Raw genomic sequence first — 17,142 nt, forward strand, 5'->3', positions numbered from 1 at the left:
CATCAATAGCGTTTGTCCTTGGGCCAGAAAAGAAACAACATTTTTTGATTGCTGTCAAATTAACAATTTTCGCGACTATTCCGAAAGTAGAATTGAACACTAATCCTTAGCACACGGCAGTGGTCGCTGCATTACAGTTCTGACAACTGCAGTATATACCCATACATGAGGCGCGGCCTTAACCCCCAAATTTTGCCAATGGCTCTCTTGCAGGTGTATAGGGCAAGAGTGGCCTTTCTTGCCCTTTCTAAAATGTTGAATTTGAAATTCAACATTTTGTCAGTACACGTCCTTGAGGAGGTGTACAGACAGACTTATGACAGACGAATAGGACGACAATTTTTCGTTTTTGCGTGGAACCAGTCTAACAGGCACAGCTTGTAATTCAACCGGTGAAATATCACCAGAGCATAGCGACTTAGAGCCGACTCGGAACCGAGCTCCCCCAAAATGATTTTGTCTAAAGAAAAATATTAAATTATATTTATTCTAAACAAAAATTTCCTTAAAATTTTTAATAACGACAAAATTTTATATATACAATATTCTACAAAGACAACATTTTGCTGAGGCCAGGGCCGCCTTAAAACTTTTTTTTTAAAGACAAAATTGTGGTAAAATTCTTATTAAAAACAAAATGCTAAGGAAATTTTTTTTAAAAAAATTTTAATGATATTTTTCTTGGGGCAACATTTCAGCGTAGTATTCTCTTATGACAAAACTTCAGCATGGGCACAAAATAATTTTTTTAACACAAAATTTCTTTAAAATGTTTATAAATTTTTTTTTTTTAATTTTTCTAAAGACTACATTTTAATTAATTGTTTTAAGGAATAACTTTCAGGGAAAAACTCTCTAAAAACAACAAACAACCTCGAGATTATTTTTAAAACCAAAATTAAAATTTTTCATAACGATTTTTAAAGTCTTTTTATTATGCTTATCTGTCCCAAACAACATTTTCCTAAAATTTTTTCTATAGACAAATTTCAATACATATTTTTAAAGACACAATTTTAATCAATTACACCTGACCCTCGATTTCGTTGTCCGATTTGTATTAAATTTAATTTCTATATATAAAAGAGACTAATTGGCTGACTGACTGATTGACTGATCAACTCGCAGCCAAAATAAGTAAAGCTAGAGTCATGAAATTTGGCACGAATGTGGGTCTTGGGTCGTAGGCGCGGGGTTTTGGGGGAGGGGTGGGGTTTTGTAATATTCCAGTGCGAACGGATGGGGCTCAAATTAAAGAGCGCCTCAAAAAAATTAAATTTGGATTTGGACAAAAATTTCCCAAAATAGTACCGGAAGTGGGAAAAATGATAAGTTTAATACCGCAATTGGTACATTTTGGTACCATGCTTGTTAATTGAGATAAAGCTTAGAATTTTGGAATTTAGGTACACTATGGCAACCTACTTGGTTGCTAAAAGGGTTTTTGGACATTTATAAACAAAAAAGTACCAAAACTAGTCCGAAATAAATAAATTTTTTTGCAAAATGATTGTGGGTGGATAGAAAATATATGCAAATAGTAATGGAAACGGAAGAAACGTACGTTTAGTACGGTATTTGGTACCATTTCATACTTTCTTTACGGATTGAACTAGAGATCTGAAATTTTATATGTAGACTCTATTAAGAAATCTATGTTGGCTGACTAAGTAATTTTTAACAAATCATACACATTGGTACAAAAAAAAAATATAATGCTAAAAATGATAGAAGTCTTGACAAATATACGACAAGTTGTACCAAATATGAAATGTTGAAATAGTACAAGGAGTGGAATAAAAAGAAGTAAAGTAAATTGGTACTATTTAGTACTTGGAATACAGGAACATCTTGACAGTATGTACCGGACGACTAGAATGTTTTGTTCATATTCGCTACAGCTCTGTAATTTGGAATACAATTACATCTAGGCACTATGTGCTGAGCGACTAGAAGATTTTTTAGACATTCGTTCATTTTGGTACTAAAGAGTGCAAGTAGTACTTTATTTACAGACTGCGCTACATCTATGACATTAAAGATACGGGTACATCTTGGCAGCATGTAAAGGATGACAAGAAGATTGTTTTTAAATTTTTTACGTTTAGGGACTAATGCGTACAAAATGGTACTTTGTTTACGGATTGAGCTAAAGATCTCAAAATTGCGATACAGTTACACCTTGACAGCATTTATCGGCCGACTAGAGTTTTTTTTTTTTTAATTCGTACATTTGGACACTAAAACTTTAAAAATTTTCTTTCATTACGGATAAGCTTAAAGCTATTAAAATTGCGATACAGTTATATCTTGATATTGGGTGTACCATCGGGGGCAGCGAAGCGACCGGGCATATGCTTGTATATTCATAATTTAGAGAATTTTTATCGATGTTGCAATTTTTTCAAATATTTTGATTTTTAAAAAATTTTGAAAAATAAAATCTTTTCATTTCCTAAGCCTCTACAACAAAAAAATCATTTTCTTGATATTTTATAACCATTTAGCAAAGAAAGCTCGATTTCATGATTTTGTCATAAAATAGAACCTGCTGTAAAAAGAATTAGGATTAATGCCATAAATTTTGTTTAATAGAAACCACCAAATGCGACGAGACATTAACACGGATTCCAGAAATCTCACTCCTAAGTAGTTTGAGAAATTTTTTGGTAAAATTTTGGGATATAAAAAATTGCTGACTTTTGACAAGCCAATTTTCCCCCAAAACATGACGGGAAAAATTGTTGTAACTGGTTTCAGTCGTCTTTACGCCAACTTCATTACGATAACACTTTTCTAACTAGTACTAGAATTTTTCTAAGGCAGCTCTATTTTTGCGTATTTTTCTTCATTAATTCGCAAGAGCCGTTACCGTTGTATATCGTTCGAAGCCATTAATGCAACCTCCAAAAGATATTTGCACTGTGTTAGCAATCAGTGTAAAATTCAGCTCTGACTTTATGACCAAATGTCACCGCCGATGTGTCAGTTCCTGCACCCAATAGCTACCACAGTTAAAAAAAATATCATTATCATTTTCAGAGTAGCAAGAATTTTGGTAATTTTCGATTTTGAAAAAATGTGGGGTGGGCACCTACCGTGCCCGGTCTGCACTAAATTTAGCACGTATTATTTCGTTGCCGATTTTAACATAAATGCTAAGTTTCGTCAAAATCGGTTCAGATTTGGATATAGCTTCCTTATATATGTATCACCCGATTTGCACTTATAAGGCTCTAGAAACCACAATTTACGATCTTTACAAAATTTTGCATAAGGTGTTCTATTTGGCATTCCAATATGCTTGCAGCATTTCATCAAAATCAGTCCAGATTTGTATGTAGCTCCCATATATATTATAAGCCGCCTTTAAAACTGCGGTAGACTGAATTTGGGCCCTATTGTAAAAACATATTGCTGTTCTATTCGATGTTTCAGTAAGTATACAAAATTAAAGTCTGAAAAGATTTAGACATAGGTTCTATTTATAAGAAATATTGGGTAGACTCAGTGGTGTAGGTGCTTCCGACTTTAGCCTTTCCTTACTAGTTTATTACCCGATTTAGCTGAAATTCGAAACTGTTACTCTATAAGGCTGTCGGCACATAAACCAACCCAGCAAAAAATTGTTCTTGCCTTGGAAGCAATATATAAATATTCCAGCATACTTATGCGCATTTTGACTGCTCAATAAGTATGCATGAAACTATAGCATAATGTAAAGCAATATTCTTTAAAAATTTTACAAAAAAAAACAAGTAAAAGCGTGCTAAGTTCGGCCGGGCCGAATCTTATATACCCTCCACCATGGATCGCATTTGTCGAGTTCTTTTCCCGGCATCTCTTCTTAGGCAAAAAAGGATATAAGAAAAGAGTTGCTCTGCTATTAAGACGATATCAAGATATGGTCCTGTTCGGACCACAATTAAATTATATGTTGGAGACCTGTGTAAAATTTCAGCCAATTCGTATAAGGATTGCGCCCATTGGGGCTCACGAAGTAAAATAGAGAGAACGATTTATATGGGATCTGTATCGGGCTATAGACCGATTCAGACCATAATAAACACGTTTGTTGATGGTCATGAGAGGATCCATCGTACAAAATTTCAGGCATATCGGATAATAATTGCGACCTCTAGGGGTCAAGAAGTCAAGATCCCAGATCGGTTTATATGGTAGCTATATAAGGTTATGAACCGATTTGAACCTTATTTGACACAGTTGTAAAAATGTAAAAATAAAATACGTCATGCAAAATTTTAGCCCAATCGGATAGGAATTGCGCCCTCTAGAAGCTCAAGAAGTCAAATCCCCAGATCTGTTTATATGACAGCTATATCAGGTTATTAACCGATTTCAACCATACTTGGCACAGTTGTTGGATATCATAACGAAATACTTCGTGCAAAAATTCATTCAAATCGGATAAGAATTGTGCCCTCTAGAGGCTCAAGAAGTCAAGACCCAAGATCGGTTTATATGGCAGCTATATCAGGTTATGGACCGATTTAAACCATACTTGGCACAATTGGTGGGTATCATAACAAAACACGTCGTGCGAAATTCCATTCTAATCGGATAAGAATTGCGCCCTCTAGAGGCTCAAGAAGTCAAGACCCAAGATCGGTTTATATGGCAGCTATATCAAAACATGGACCGATATGGCCCATTTACAATACCAACCGACCTACACTAATAAGAAGTATTTGTGCACAATTTCAAGCGGCTAGCTTTACTCCTTCGGAAGTTAGCGTGCTTTCGACAGACAGGCGGACGGACGGACGGACATGGCTAGATCGACATAAAATGTCGCTACGATCAAGAAAATATATACTTTATGGGGTCTCAGATGAATATTTCGAGTAGTTACAAACAGAATGACGAAATTAGTATACCCCCCATCTTATGGTGGAGGGTATAATATGGTTTTAACATACTTTTGTGAGTAACAGATTGACTTAGGGTATGCATGAAACAAAGCTTCAAAGTATGGTAAAGACGAATTTGTTTTGCATCCATATACAATAGCTTCTGATCCCCGGTTGTGTATGCTAATAGTGTTTTGAGCTCAATGAACGAAGTTCAAGTAAAACAATTCGTGCTTTACGAAAGCTAGAGATTGACACGATCTCCGCGTGCTATAAAGAGAGTTGATTATCTTCGGTTGCAATTTGCCAACTCGGACAAAAAGGTTATCGCGCTTGTTGTGTTTTTGTTGTTGTTTATACCTTTAATTTCATATATTTTTATACCCTCCACCATAGGATGGGGTATACTAATTTCGTCATTCTGTTTGTAACACCTCGTATATGCGTCTGAGACCCCATAAAGTATATATATTCTTGATCGTCATGTCATTTTAAGTCGATCTAGCCATATCCGCCCGTCTGTCTGTCGATAGCACGCTACCTTTTGAAGGAGTAAAGCTAGCCACTTGAAATTTTGCATAAATACTTCTTATTAGTGTAGGTCGGTTGGCATTGTAAATGGGCCAAATCGGTCCATGTTTTGATATAGCTGCCATATAAACCGATCTTGGCTCTTGACTTCTTGAGCCTCTAGAGGGCGCAATTCTTATCCGATTGGAATGGAATTTTGCACGATGTGTTTCGCTATTACTTCCAACAACTGTGTTAAGTATGATTCAAATCGTTTCATACCCTGGTATAGCTGTCATATAAACCGATCTTGGATCTTGAATTCTTGAGCCAATAGAGCGCGCAATTCTAGTCCGATTTGGCTGAAATTTTGCACGAGGTGTTTTGTTATGGCTTCCAATAACTGTGCTAAGTATGGCGCAAATCGGTACATAACCTGATATAGCTGCCACATAAACCGATCTGGGATCTTGGCTTCTTGAGCCTCTAGAGGGCGGAATTCTTATCCGATTTGGCAGAAATTTTGTACAACGGCTTCTCTCATGACCTTCAACATATGTGTTCAATATAGTCTGAATCGATCAATAGCTTGATACAGCTCCCGACTTCGCTTCTTGAGCCCCCACAAGTCGCAATTCTTATCCGAATGAACTGAAATATTTACAATGACTTCTGCAATGTTCAGCATTCATTTATGATCCGTATCGAACTATAACTTGATGTAGCTCCAATAGCATAACAGTTCTTATTCAATATTCTTTGTTTGCCTAAAAAGAGATACCGCGCATAAAACTCGACAAATGCGATCCATGGTGGAGGGTATAGAAGATTCGGCCCGGCCGAACTTAGCACGCTCTTACTTGTTCAAATTAATAACTTCTAAACGCCATCTGAGACTGAGTTTTGTATGTTATTGACAATTTATTTTTAATTACTCACTGTAAATAAAAATATATAAAAAATAAAATCATTAATTTTTTGGTGCATTAATTGCAAAAAACTGTGTTTCCATTAAAACTATTCTTGCATGAAAAAGGCAAATTAAATTTGTGCTGCTAATGTTGCATTTTTGACGTTAAACAAGAAGCGCATTTTAGATCTTTTTAAAATAGCATTTAAGTGGGACATCGCCCTCAAAAATCATGCATGTCGGAAGCAACTGTGTATGCTAATGCCACTATAGTTTTAACTTACACTATTACATCCATGGGTGCAATATTTACTGCTGGGAAGTGTAATCATGATCGACCCATATTTGGCTATTAACATGAATATAATAGGGTTGTAATAATATAGGATAATGAATATTTCCATGGTGGTAGGCATCCAAAGTTCAGTGCGGCCGAACTTAAAGCCTTTTTAGTTTTTTCTTTTCGTTAAAGAATTGTTCCTTTGTAAAGGCTTAAAGATAAAACGTCGATTACACCATTCAAAGGTATTTTTATGTTGAAGCAAATGCATACATATGTGTATGTCGTACTCGTATGTGTATGAGATAGCATTGTCTGCTGGGCTCTTCTTCACGTGTAGTATTGCATTAGGAATGACACACGTTGTTGGATATGAAGCCACAATGCAAATACAAATACCGATTTCAGCACATACTTTAAAACCTATTCCATTCAAATTGCTTTAAAGACATTATATTTATACAATCCTAACAAAGTCCAAATATCCTTGATACAATTTGTGATACACATGTAAGTAGCATTTATTGTTATTCACCGCACTAGAAGCGATTGTTTAACAGTAAAGAACTGCAATAAATTAAATTTAAATAAATATGTAATTGCTATTATAAATCTATGTCTAGGCATATCAATAGACAGTATAATGCATGTTGTAATAAATAATAAATAGTTTTTACATTACACAATGTAGTATTTGTTTAATAAATTACTTAGATCGGCTAAATTTAAATGATAATATTAGTAAATATATGCAATTTATTAAAATTAAACTACAAATTCATGTCGACATTCGACAACATCTCAAGGAGGCTGCTTGCTGCTTTTGTTTTTTTTTATTCCTTCAATCTGGATTGTGAAGTAGAAAGTTGTTAAATCGATACATTTGTAACGTCAATATGGTATTCAATTAAGTGGGGAATATACTATCCAGAATAAGGAGATTTTTGTGTTGATTCTGAAAGAGATAAAATTATAATGTTGTTTTACAAAAATGTTGTTTGATAAAACGAAATTAAGAAAGGCGTAGTAAATATAAAATTAATACATCTCGATTTTCGGTTTTAGAATTTATATATGTTACTAGCTGACCCGGACCCGCTCCGCTGCGCCTTCTTTTACTTTATATGGAACAAAAGTTTCCTTGGAATATTTATTTTCGACAATTAAAGATCTTTTAGTGAAATACCATCCTACGAAAATAGTATATCGCTTGACTAACAGTTTAACAATATAAGTGCCTTTATCCGAATCTCATATGATCTATATTGGTCTACGAAGTTAAGTTTGGATGTAAGGTGTACTCCATTCTTAAAATACTTCATTTCAGCCCGATATTCCTATGATGTCTGACTTATGGGTGTTTTCGGGGTAGAGGTGTTCCCCCAGAAAAAAATATCAGCATCGTGCTCTTCTCTCAAATACCACTTATTTAAACCCAATATTGCCATTGGCTTAAGAGGAGTTTACAGGATGAGGCGTCCCCCAAACACATGGCCTCAAAATAGGATATCAAATTGGTTTTCTAATCTCAAATAACTTTCATTTGAGCCCCATATTGCTAAGGTCGTAAATTTGTCCCCATTGGGGGATGTTTTTGGTGAGAGGCGACCCCCCAAATACTTGGTCCCATATTTGGATATCAGATTCGTATTCTACATTAAAATACCTTTTTTTTAAGCCCCATATTCCTATGGTCAGAAAGTAGGTCCTGTTTGGGGGGTGTTTTGGAAAGAGGTGGACCCCCAGAAACGTGGTCCCATATTTGGATATCATATTCGTATTCTACTCGCAAATACCTTTCATTTGAGTCCCATATTGCCATGGTCGGAAAATATGTTCGATTTAGGGGTGTATTGGGCCTTGGGGTGGTTCCCTAAGCACTTGGTCCGACAATTGGATATCAGATACGTTTTCTTATCCTAAATAGCTTTCATTTCAGTCCCATATTGTCGTGATTGGTGTAAATATATGTTTGGTAAGTTTTGGGGTTGGGGAAGCCCCCCTAGGTACCCTATCCGAAATTTGATTACCAAATTTTTATTTTTAGGGTACTATATGAGAGCACACAAAATTTCGCTTAAATCGCACCACCCATCTCCGAGTTCTGGCGTTTTTGAAAATTATGGTAAGGGGGAGGGTCCGCCCCCCTTCAGATATCAAAAAATGCACCATTATGCACCATCTGTGAAAATGTCAAGAAAATCGGTTCAGCCGTTTCTGAGTCTATAAGGAACACACAAACATACAAACAAACAAACACAAATTGATTTTAATACATAGGAAATCAGGCAAGGCGTTGTCGAATTGATCCCCTTGGTTCATAAAAGTGAATCAAAAAACAGATTTTACAGATCAAATACAAATGTTCACACAAACCAAAAACAGCTTTTTCGTGAACGAAATTTTTTTAAAGATTGCAAAAATAGTTTTGTGCTTTTGTGAAACAAACTTGTGTTGCATCCATTGCATGATTGTGTGTTTTTACAAACGCCTTACCACATTGCAGCCGACAATGTACACACAATTTTTAAGGAGTCATTTAAACTTAAGGTTGGTATACATACACGTTTGAACATGATACCGTTCACAACGTTGTGAACATGATACCGTTCACAACGGTCGATGCATGAAATTAACAACGCTCACAAACCCATCCCCGCGTGTTGACAATATTTTCAACGGCGCCTGTTCATGATATTGACACCTTGGCGCATGATTTTGCAATGTCTTTTTGGCGCCAGCATATGGACCCATGTTCTCACAATATAATTTATTACTTCTCTGTTATCTAAGTCATACCTCAAAAGGGTCCCAATGAAGACAGCTGCTTCATCAATTTTTCTTTGTTGTTGTTTTTTACTTTAAGAGTATCTTTCTTTTATTTAGATTCGTTAAGATCAAATACAAATGGACTTATTGGGTTGCCCAAAAAGTAATTGCGGATTTTTCATATAGTCGGCGTTGACCAATTTTTTCACAGCTTCTGACTCTGTAATTGCATTCTTTCTTCTGTCAGTTATCATCTGTTACTTTTAGCTTGCTTTAAAAAAAAGTGTAAAAAAGTATATTTGATTATAGTTCATTCTAAGTTTTATTAAAAATGCATTTACTTTCTTTTAAAAAATTCGCAATTACTTTTTGGGCAACCCAATATTTGCTGGGGAACGCTAGTTAAAAAAGCAACAATTTCGACCAACAGTTGTGACTAGATTTGAAGAGATTTCAAATCCTATGTTAATGTCTGCAACATAGTCTTAGATTGAATTTATTTTGGTATTGTAATTCTAAGGAAAAGACTTTAAAAAATCTATACTTGTTATACCTACCACCGGGTATGCGAATCTAGCCATTTCTTTTGTAACACATCGAAATATATATCTTCAACCCTGCAAAGTATATACATATTCTTAACCGCCTTCACATTCTATGTCAATTTAGCCATATCTGTCCGACCGTTCAATGGGCAGTCGAAATCACGATAACGTTCGAACAAATGAGGCTATCCGCATGAAAACTTCCATAGATACTTTTATTGGTGTAGGTCGTTAGCTATCGGCCATACGGGTTCTGATTGATTTTAGTTTATACAAAAAACAATTTAAACTATGAACTAAAAATTTTTTCATTGTACTACGACTCTAAGGTGATCAATGAACCAACTTTTTTTAAACTGGGCTTTTTTATACTTTTAGGTATGGAAAAACAAACAAGTAAAAAGGCATTAACTTTGGATACCCATCTTCTCGGGTATATATATTAACCACCTTTCGCCATAATCCGGAGAAGAATGAATAATTTATGAAACCATTGCAGCTATATGGAAAAATGATCCGATTTGGACCAAACTCGGCACGAACGTCAAGTGGTACTATAAATACTATTCACTGTTTAAGTTGTTAAAACAGAATATCGGTCAATATGGCAGCTATGTCCAAATATAGGCCGATCTGAACATATAGGGCACGGATGTCGAAAAGACTAACATAGGTCATTATGCCAGATTTCATCCACATCGGATTATAAATGCGCCTTGTATGGACCCAAGACCTTAAATCGGGAGATCGCTACATATATGGCTGCTATATCCAAATACAGACCGCAGGGAACCATAATGAACGCGAATGTCGTAGGGCCTAACACAGCTCACTATGTCACATTCCGGCGAAATCGGGTAATAAACGCAGCTTTTATGGTCCACGGACTAAAATCGGAAGATCGGTATATATGGCAGCTATATCCAACTTTAAACCGATTCGAACCTTATGGTGCACAAGTGTCGAAAAGCTTTACATTTTAGTTACTGTGCCAAATTTCACCGAAATCGGATCGGGAGATCGGTCTATATGGTAGCTATGTCGAAATATACATCAATCTGAATCATATAAAGCACGGACTTCGGAAAGCTCAACATAAGTCCTTGTAGAAAATTTCAGTGAAATCGGCTTATAAATGCTCCTTTTATGGGTTCATGGCCCTAAATCGGGAATTCAGTCTATATGGCAGCTACATGCAAATATAGCATCGGGTAATAAATGTGTCTTTAATGGACCTAAAAACTTAACCGGCTTATCGGACTATATCAAGATATAGTCCGATATAGTACATTTACCAGCCTATGAACAACAATAAAAAAATCTGTGCAAAGTTTCAGCTTATTATATACACTTTTAAAGCCTGTAGCGCGATTTCGGCAGACAGACGGGCGGACATGGCTAACTCGTCTTAGATTTTTACGACGATCATATATACTTTATAGGATAGGAAATGAATATTTTGATGTGATGCAAACGGAATGACCAAATGGATAAACCACATCATTCGGTGGAGGGTATAAGAAAAGCGAAAGTCGAACATACGTATCTTACGAAATATAAAAATAATGGTTATTTTTTCATCAGAACTCGTACAAAATTTTAACGATTACAATATGATACATCTAAATGTGAAACAAAACACGACTTCCATACACGAAATATGAATCAATAATATAATAAAAAACATAAAGAGCTCGTGGTTAAATTATAACTCATCAAATTTGAATAAAGAAGTCGAATACTCTGTCTATTAGCTGTACTTTCCCCGATGCATGTGTTCTCGTGTTATGAAAGATTTATTGTATGCAACAGTCGCACCACTTCCACGGTATGCACATGATTCCGTACATCTGTTGGAAGTTGTATTGATGGCTTAGAACGCCACCAAACGGCAACGGCTCTCGCTACCGCTCCGTGTGCCCGGGTTCAAATCCCGACCGGTCTCTGCCGAATTTCTTAATTTTCAATTTTTTTTTTTTGCCTGTTAAGGCAAAGATCATTAAATTTCACAATTTTCGTTTGTTTCTCTTTCGAGACGAGCTGAATGATCGGAGATTTTTCTTTGCAAATGGAAAAGGAAAGCCAGAGATCGCAAAACACAGCAACCACTATAGGACGCGTTTCGTCTTTGATTAGTAGACTTTTCAACCATATTAGGTGTAATGGTTCTGTCAGAGTATTACACAATCCGCATCGTTTGCTAGTCGTAACGAAGGCTTTTAAGTTCTCCACATTCGATTAAGAGTATGGGCGATGACGAGCATGTAGCACTGTGGATCATGTAAAGATCGAAAAGACAAACTAAAATCCTATGATTGAATGTGATTAAAGGCGAATCATAACGAGACGCCTTGTATAACTCGCAAAACTTAAATTTTTTAGGGATTATAGAAGGAACGCGGAACTCCTACCAAATACTTTTGGAAGTTACTCTAATTATTAGGCTTGCAAGCCAATTAGATTGGAATCTTTCTATGATAATTAGCGAATAAGCCGTCAGTTGGACCTCTGGCCAAGTATTTCAAGAAACAGCATAGTCTACAGAAGAACCATGACATAGGGCTGCCAACAGGCACCATTTTTTCCATGCCTGTGTTTGCTTCACGCGCTTAGTCCTCTTTTGCATCTGTAGTTCTGTAGATACCTTGTTTGGATGGCAGGACCACACTCTCATTACTTATTACCTATTTTCTTACCCACCGCCATCGGATGGGGGTTATACTAATCTAGTAATTCCGTTTGTAACACCTCGAAACATTGATTTGTGATCCCATAAAGTATATACTTTCTTGTTCGTCTTGATATTCTTAGTCGATTAAGTCCGTCCTCGTGACCGTCCGTCTGTAGAAATCACAATAGCTGTCGAACGCGTACAGCAACAAATTTTGCAGAGATACTTCTTAATGAAGTTGGTCGTTGGGGATTTTAAATGGGTCCTATCGGTTCAAATTTGGATATAGCTCTTATATAAAATGGTCCTTCGATTTGACTTCTGGAAGCTGCAATTATTAACCGATTGGGTTGAAATTTTGCGTTACGACTTCGAACAATCGTTTCAAGTATGGTCTGACTCGGTCTATAACCCGATATAGCTCCCATATAGACCGATCTCTTGATTTTATATCTTGAGCCTCTAAGCCGCAGTTGTTATCCTATTGAGCTGACGTTTTGCGGGGTTCTTTTATGACTTCTAACAATCGTGACAAGTGTGGTTCAAATCGGTGTATAATCTGATATAGCTCCTATCAGGGACGCAGCCAAAATTATTTTGTCTATAGAAAAAATTAAATTAAATTTATTCTAAACACAAAAATTTAGTAAAATTTTTTAAAATGACAAAATTTCATATTTATCAAATCAGAACCCCCTTAAAATTATTTTTCTTAAGTAAACCCTGGGTCACGTTATACCGTTCGACAGAACATGTAGGGACAAACAAGTAAGAGCGTGCTAAGTTCGGCTGGGCCGAATCTTATATACCCTCCATTAGTGATCGCATTTGTCGAGTTCTATGCGCGGTATCTCATTTTAGACAAACAAAGAATATTTAATAAGAACTGTTATGCTATTAGAGCTATATATCAAGTTATAGTCCGATTCGGACCATAAATGAATGGTGAACATTGTATAAGTCATTGTGTAATATTTCAGTTCATTCGGATAAGAATTGCACCTTGTAGGGGCTCAAGAAGCAAAATCGGGAGATAGGTTTATATGGGAGATGTATCAAGCTATTGATCGATGTAGACCATTTTAGACACGTATATTGAAGGTCATGAGGGAAGCCGTTGAACAAAATTTCAGCCAAATCGGATGAGAATTGCTTCCTCTAGAGTCAAGATCCCAGATCAGTTTATATGGCAGCTATATCAAGTTCTATACCGATTTACGCCATACTTACCACAGTTATTGGAAATCATAAAAAAACATCTCATGCAAAATTTCAGTCAAATCGGATGAGAATTGCACGCTCTATTGGCTCAAGAATTCAAGATCGGTTTATATGACAGCTGTACCAGATTATGGACCGATTTAAATCATACTTAGTACAGTTGTTGGAAGTGATTCCAAAACACTACGTGCAAAATTTCAGCCAAATCGGATGAGAATTGCTTCCTCTAGAGGATCAAGAAGTCAAGATCCCAGATCGGTTTATATGGCAGCTATATCAAAACATGGACCGATTTAGCGTAGTTGTTGGAAGTGCTACCAAAACACTACGTGCAAAATTTCAATACAATCGGATAAGAATTGCGCTCTCTATTGGGTCAAGAAGTCAAGACCCAAGATCGATCTATATGGCAGCTATATCAAACCATGAACCGTTTACAATACCAACCGACCTACACTAATAAAAAGTATTTGTGCAAAATTTCAAGCGGCTAGCTTTATTCCTTCGAAAGTTAGCGTGCTTTCGACAGACAGACGGACGGACGGACGGACGGGCGGACGGACATGACTAGATCGACTTAAAATGACATGACGATGAAGAATATATATACTTCATGGGGTCTTAGACGCATATTTCGAGGTGTTACAAACGAAATGATGAAATTAGTATGCCCCCATCCTATGGTGGAGGGTATAAAAAGGACTCAAAAAAATTGTCTTTTGGTTTTTTGGGGGACCGACCCTTTTCTCCCAATAAAAACAACGCCAAACTGTCATGTAGGATGACCGAGAATTTATTGTACGCAAATGAAAGGTCGAGTTAGAGAGCAATCGCCCTCCTCCCTCCAACTCAAAAAAAAAGGAATTTTATTTCTGTCCTATTCTATCCGACCAGGATAGAATAGGACAGAAATAAAAGGTCTTTGGTGGTAGAGTATACTTTTTACCCTCAAATTGGGATAGACACAGGAAGATCTGCGGATCTTTAACAATGTGGTAGCGAGACCCGTCGCAAAATGCTTGACATTATGGGGCTGGCACGGTGCTGATATTATTGGGTTGCCCAAAAAGTAATTGCGGATTTTTCATATAGTCGGCGTTGAAAATTTTTTACATAGCTTGTGACTCTGTAATTGCATTCTTTTTTCTGTCAGTTATCAGCTGTTACTTTTAGCTTGCTTTAGAAAAATGTGTAAAAAAAGTATATTTGATTAAAGATTATTCAAAGTTTTATTAAAAATGCATTTACTTTCTTTTAAAAAATCCGCAATTACTTTTTGGGCAACCCAATATTTTATATTATTAACAGGGTCCGCCCTCTAAACTCCTCCTTTCAAACCGGCCATGTTTGCCTACTATGGCAATAAATAAAATGTATTTGATAGTAGAAAATTTATTTGATATCCAATTTTTGAGGCCAAGTGTTTGGGGGGCACCTCATCACTTAAACTTCCCATAAACCAATGGCAATTGAGGCTCAAATAAATGAAATTTGACTACCACTACAGACTACTACGAATCTAATATATGGGGGTCCACCTCATCCCCAAAAATACTCCCACACCAGACATATTTACCGACCATAGCAATATAAGGCTCAAATGAAAGGTATTTGGGAGTAGAGCACCAATATGATATCCACAATGGGGCGAAATATCTGAAAGGCCGTACCAGCACCCCCAAACAGAATTTATTTCCTGACCGTGTCAGTATATGGCTCAGATAAAATAAGAGTGTGAAAGAAGGCACAGCGGGCCGGGCCCTGTCTAGCTGGTTTATTATAAGTTGCAATCCGGCGATATGTAGTAAAGGAAATAAGCTAATCTTTAATACCAGGAACAGGCAGGAGACACTAGTTGTTACCTTTGTATCAGATAATATGAGCTGAAAGATATGTGACTAGGATGTGCTTGATGACCACAACTTTTGTGATCATCGTTATATTAGTTTCAGCCTTGGAGAAAATATTACAGAAGTGGTACCTCGCTAAGCAGAACAAGTAAAAGCGTGCTAAGTTCGGCCGGGCCGAATCTTATATACCCTCCACCATGGATCGCATTTGTCGAGTTCTTTTCCCGGCATCTCTTCTTAGGCAAAAAAGGATATAAGAAAAGAGTTGCTCTGCTATTAAGACGATATCAAGATATGGTCCGGTTCGGACCACAATTAAATTATATGTTGGAGACCTGTGTAAAATTTCTGCCAATTCGTATAAGGATTGCGCCCATTGGGGCTCACGAAGTAAAATAGAGAGAACGATTTATATGGGATCTGTATCGGGCTATAGACCGATTTAGACCATAATAAACACGTTTGTTGATGGTCATGAGAGGATCCATCGTACAAAATTTCAGGCATATCGGATAATAATTGCGACCTCTAGGGGTCAAGAAGTCAAGATCCCAGATCGGTTTATATGGTAGCTATATCAGGTTATGAACCGATTTGAACCTTATTTGACACAGTTGTAAAAATGTAAAAATAAAATACGTCATGCAAAATTTTAGCCAAATCGGATAGGAATTGCGCCCTCAAAAGCTCAAGAAGTCAAATCCCCAGATCTGTTTATATGACAGCTATATCAGGTTATGGACCGATTTCAACCATACTTGGCACAGTTGTTGGATATCATAACGAAATACTTCGTGCAAAAATTCATTCAAATCGGATAAGAATTGTGCCCTCTAGAGGCTCAAGAAGTCAAGAAGTCAAGACCCAAGATCGGTTTATATGACAGCTATATCAGGTTATGGACCGATTTAAACCATACTTCGCACAATTGTTGGGTATCATAACAAAACACGTCGTGCAAAATTTCATTCTGATCGGATAAGAATTGCGCACGCTAGAGGCTCAAGAAGTCAAGACCCAAGATCGGTTTATATGGCAGCTATATCAGGTTATAGACCGATTTGAACTATACTTGGCGCAGTTGTTGGATGTCATAACAAAACACGTCGTGCAAAGTTTCATTCCAATCGGAGAAGAATTGCGCTCTCTAGAGCCTCAAGAAGTCAAGACCCTAGATCGGTTTATATGGCAGCTATATCAAAACATGGACCGATATGGCCCATTTACAATACCAACCGACCTACACTAATAAGAAGTATTTGTGCAAAATTTCAAGCGACTTGCTTTACTCCTTCGGAAGTTAGCGTGCTTTCGACAGACAGACGGACGGACGGACGGACGGACAGACGGACGGACATGGCTAGATCGACATAAAATGTCGCGACGATCAAGAATATATATACTTTATGGGGTCTCAGACGAATATTTCGAGTAGTTACAAACAGAATGACGAAATTAGTATACCCCCCATCTTATGGTGGAGGGTATAAAAAAGGCAGATTGGGATAAATCTCG

General features: G+C 36.7%; 1 protein-coding gene across 8 annotated transcripts in view; it reads right to left on the reverse strand.

Moving 5' to 3' along the window:
- Nucleotides 1-7,211: 7,211 nt before the first annotated feature.
- LOC106093770 (nucleolin) overlaps nucleotides 7,212-17,142 on the reverse strand; it is a 330,417-nt gene continuing 320,486 nt past the window's right edge. For all 8 annotated transcript variants that reach the window (XM_059361444.1, XM_059361449.1, XM_059361440.1 and 5 more), the window contains one exon: nucleotides 7,212-7,526. The gene's annotated coding sequence lies outside the window, so the exon portion shown is untranslated. The remainder of the gene's footprint in view (nucleotides 7,527-17,142) is intronic.

The sequence above is a fragment of the Stomoxys calcitrans genome, chromosome 1, assembly GCF_963082655.1.
Source record: "Stomoxys calcitrans chromosome 1, idStoCalc2.1, whole genome shotgun sequence".
NCBI classification, from domain to species: Eukaryota; Metazoa; Arthropoda; class Insecta; order Diptera; family Muscidae; genus Stomoxys; species Stomoxys calcitrans.